Source organism: Colossoma macropomum, unplaced genomic scaffold, assembly GCF_904425465.1.
Source record: "Colossoma macropomum unplaced genomic scaffold, Colossoma_macropomum, whole genome shotgun sequence".
In the NCBI taxonomy this organism is placed as follows: Eukaryota; Metazoa; Chordata; class Actinopteri; order Characiformes; family Serrasalmidae; genus Colossoma; species Colossoma macropomum.
Window position 1 is genome coordinate 31,814,788 of NW_023494786.1, and position 3,937 is coordinate 31,818,724.

General features: G+C 41.0%; 1 protein-coding gene across 3 annotated transcripts in view; it reads right to left on the minus strand.

Moving 5' to 3' along the window:
- tep1 (telomerase-associated protein 1) overlaps nucleotides 1-2,211 on the minus strand; it is an 81,316-nt gene extending 79,105 nt beyond the window's left edge. For 2 of the 3 annotated variants that reach the window (XM_036565348.1, XM_036565343.1), the window contains exon 1: nucleotides 2,094-2,202. The gene's annotated coding sequence lies outside the window, so the exon portion shown is untranslated. Of the gene's footprint in view, nucleotides 1-2,093 lie in introns of all 3 variants that reach the window. The other variant, XM_036565347.1, reaches the window with a different exon arrangement.
- Between the last annotated feature and the right edge of the window lie 1,726 nt (nucleotides 2,212-3,937).

Here is a 3,937-nt window from a genome sequence, read left to right on the forward strand (position 1 = left end):
AAAATGTCTAGAAATAAGTTAAATAATCTCACAATATTCTTACAACAGACTCATAATGTGAAATATTAGATATATAGACTACATTTAAGATGTTTACACTCACTAAGATATCATTTTTTGCAGTGAGATAAAAGGTCTAGAGAAAGACCAATATGTTGCTGCTCCATATGTTTATTCCATTTACAATATTTATATACAAATATTTTGCACTTTGCATCATCAAATTATTCTTCAAATTGATGGATAATGTGCTGTAGGTGGTTCTAGATAGGACCTTTTTGAAAAGGGTTCTACACAGCACCAAAAAGGGTTCTTCTATTGTTACAAACTTGACATCTTACCAACAGAAGAACCCTTTTGGGTGCTATATAGAACCCTTTTCAAAATGGTTCTATCTAAAACTTTCTATAGCACATTATCAATCAATTTGAAGTACCATTTAATGATGCATATAACCCTTCAATCATGTAAAGTGGTCTTTGAGTGTTCATGGTTCTAAATAGAACCACTGTCTCTACTAAAGGAACCTTGAAGAACCATCATTTTTAAGAGCGTAGAAACACGACCCAACTGTGGAATCACCTGAAAATACGGTAAAAAGTGTGTGTCTAGGACCTCCTGCAAAAACAAACTCCGGTATTGGCTCCAAAGGTCTTGAAAGGGGAACCTCACTGATTTTTCAAAATTTCTGCATAATTAAATGGTTAAGATGTAAACAGAGTCGTTCAGAGTGGTTTGGTGCGAAACGCTCTGTTCTAGAGAAACTTACAGAGTCAGAACTGTTCACAGTGGTGGTGATTGGAACCAGACGTCCACATCTAAAAGCTCCCTCACAAGGAAGCTATTAGATTGTTTTATGATAGTTATAGAAAGCTTTTCTATCTAAAACATATTTTTAAAAACCATTCATGCTGGAGGAGCTCATGCAGGGCGTTCTATGGCAAAAATAGTTTCCAAAAAAAAATCATTTCCATATTTATGACTATTTTACCATCATCAACATCACATATAAAAGCTCAGAAGACTCGTGTAGGTTCACTGGTGGTGCACTCCCAATAACCGCAGCTGGTTTATTTTGTTGGATGTGTAATGAAGAGAGAGGAATCAGGAGTGTTACGACCTGTCTAGGGGTTTGTGATGATCATAACATAAAAAAAAGGACAAAAGAGAGCCAGTTGACCTTTAAACAGGTCAAGTCGTGTTATTTCTCTTTTTATGCTTTTTATGCTGCTCTTTTGTGTATACGACACAGGAGAACGTCAGAGTGGGCATGCGCCAAAACAATAAACATAACCAGCCTAGCTAGAGATGCTAGAGAACTAACTTACCTATGTAAACATAAAGAAACAAAAGTACAGTCAGTCTTTCCTAACTCCCTAACTGCACCAAAAACAGGAGAAAACAAGGTCAAAAGAAATGGCACCCACTCCTACAACCTGGTCGGCATAAGAGTGAACATTTCCAGAGACAGATCCTGAGCTTACGGTTTAACTGCAGAGATAACTGGGTAGAGAACAAGAGGTAAAGCTAAGCTATTCCGTTTGGGAGGAGAACAGACAATCGCAAGCAATAAAACAAACACGCTGCGCTGCGGTTCGGATCTAAAAACAATCGCCCCAAGCCGCCATGGAGGAAAGCCTCGACGACATCCGGCGCAGCCGTCGAAGATATACGCCATGCAATTTCAGCCAGCCAATCAGATGAAACTTCGTTACGGGACTCCAGCCAATCACACGCACAAGTGGGCGGGTTCCTAATAAGCGAGAGTATAAGAGCGAGAGAAAGAAAGAAAGAAAGGGACGCAAGCACGCAAAACGAAACGTACGTCCTATGGACGTAACAGGAGTTAAGGGGCTCGTCAACGCAATGTAAGTGACCAGCTTCTTCACTGGTGTCACTGCTGGTCATACTGAGGCCTGGACACTGCATATGGGACCATTGTTTCCAGTAAGCCGACAGCGGAGACAGAGTGGACAGACTGGTCAGGCAGCTGCTGATTAGTCAGTCTATTGCTATTCCAACAGCAACAACACGGTCTCAGAACTACACGCTTAAACACACGGACGAGTAGGTGAATAACGCGCGTGCCTTACCTTTACCTTCAGTAATTGTGACAGCGCGCGCTCACTCGTATTCAGCTCTTAAACGGAGTTTAATCTGAGTTTCCAGAGAGTTCCCGGAGAAAGAAATCCCGTATCCCTGACATACAGGTGTTGTGCCGAATTCCGACTCCCCGGCAGAATCCGACTCCCCCTCGCGTGCACGCGCTTTACGTAAACATGTGGACGTTACGGACTGCACTCAGGATTTCTTAGGTTATTTCTGTGTAAATAACGCTTTATCTTTAATTTACCTTCACAGCGAACAACACAACAGGATCTAAAGCCAAACAAAGACTCTCACCGCGACGGTTTAGTTTAATATTACGAAATAAAAACGATTGTTGTTGTTGCAGTACTTGACGATAAGTGTTACGACACATTAAACACAGCTTTAAACCTCTGTCTGGAGCAATAAAGCTCACATCTGAGGACCTGACGCTGCAGTATTGGCCGACTTGTTTTACTTGTCATTATTCAGCAACCAGACTTTCATTGCTTGCACACACTGTAAACAATTGCTGTAATTTCTACAGCAAATATTTACAATAACATCCTGTATTCTGAAATTACTGCATAGTACTCTATTTTGCGATGATTCATGGGAGCTGCTGTCCAGTCTTAACAGTTTTTTGTAGAATTTACAGCAAGTTCATGAACGCGAAAGGAACTCTGGGATGGCCAACGGACGACTTCTGAAAGTGTAGGTTTGAACCAGGATTGTGGCGCCTCATTGGACCTGGTGTTCACTAAAACAAGTACGAATTATTCTTAACGTTACCTATTGTTTATTCTTGTCAAACAAGTGAGATTATATTTCTAAGGTTTGCTTTATCTCAGACCTCTGTAGCTGAGAGTTTTTGCTTTCTGTGATTAATAGTAATCGTGTCTGGTCCGCCGCACTTAGCTGACCTACGTTCTCTGAACTTGCTAAACCAGCACAGCACAGCAACTTTAATGCTACAGCTAGTTAGGTTAGCTATCTAAGTTACAACAAGACATGTGATTAAAGGTGGCTGTGTAAGTTAGATTCCTCATCGCGTTTGTTAGATGTATGATGTGTTCCGTCGCTAAAAGTTATGCTAAAGTTAACGGACGGCTTATGGAAATTGAGGTTCACTGAAACGAAGTCTTTAGCTATAACGTATATTGCATATTCTGGTTTTACTTCGCCTCAGACATCACAAGCTTTCGGGAACTCTCTCCATGACCATTTGAATCGCTTTGGTTCTTCTGCGGATTCACGGATTCTCTGAGCTAACCTAGCTAAGTAAGTAAGCAAGCTAACGCTAGCTAGCTAACCTAGCTAACTAGCTTCAACAGCACACCTTATACACTTCGGCCGCACCGTGTGAATAGCGCCGTTTTTGAGTGCCTTGATGTCTTATCGATTCATCCATTAACGTTGTCACGTTGTCGCATTACAAAGGCAATTTAGCGTTTAAGTGCACAAAGACGTGTAGCTAGAAAATAAACTATGATAGTCACGCATGCTTGTGTTAATGTGGCTTGCTATCGTAAGCTACCTTTTGTGGGGGGCGTTGTCTTTTTTAGGCTTAATGTGGCCAACGTGCATGTACCTTTTGCTGTAGTTAGTTGTCCCTTTGTTAGTTCCATTTTTATTTCCTCTCTCTACAAAATGTTTATTTGCCAACTCTGTTATCATGAAAGCAGTACAATCTTACTTTTTGCTCAGCATATGAAATTGCACAGAAGTACTCCTAATCCTGAATTTAGACGTGGCGTGCCTGATTGCCCACGTGTTTTCAAGAAGTTTACTGCATTAAAATCTCACATATACTGAGATCACAGGGTTCATCACAGGCATGTTAGGGATG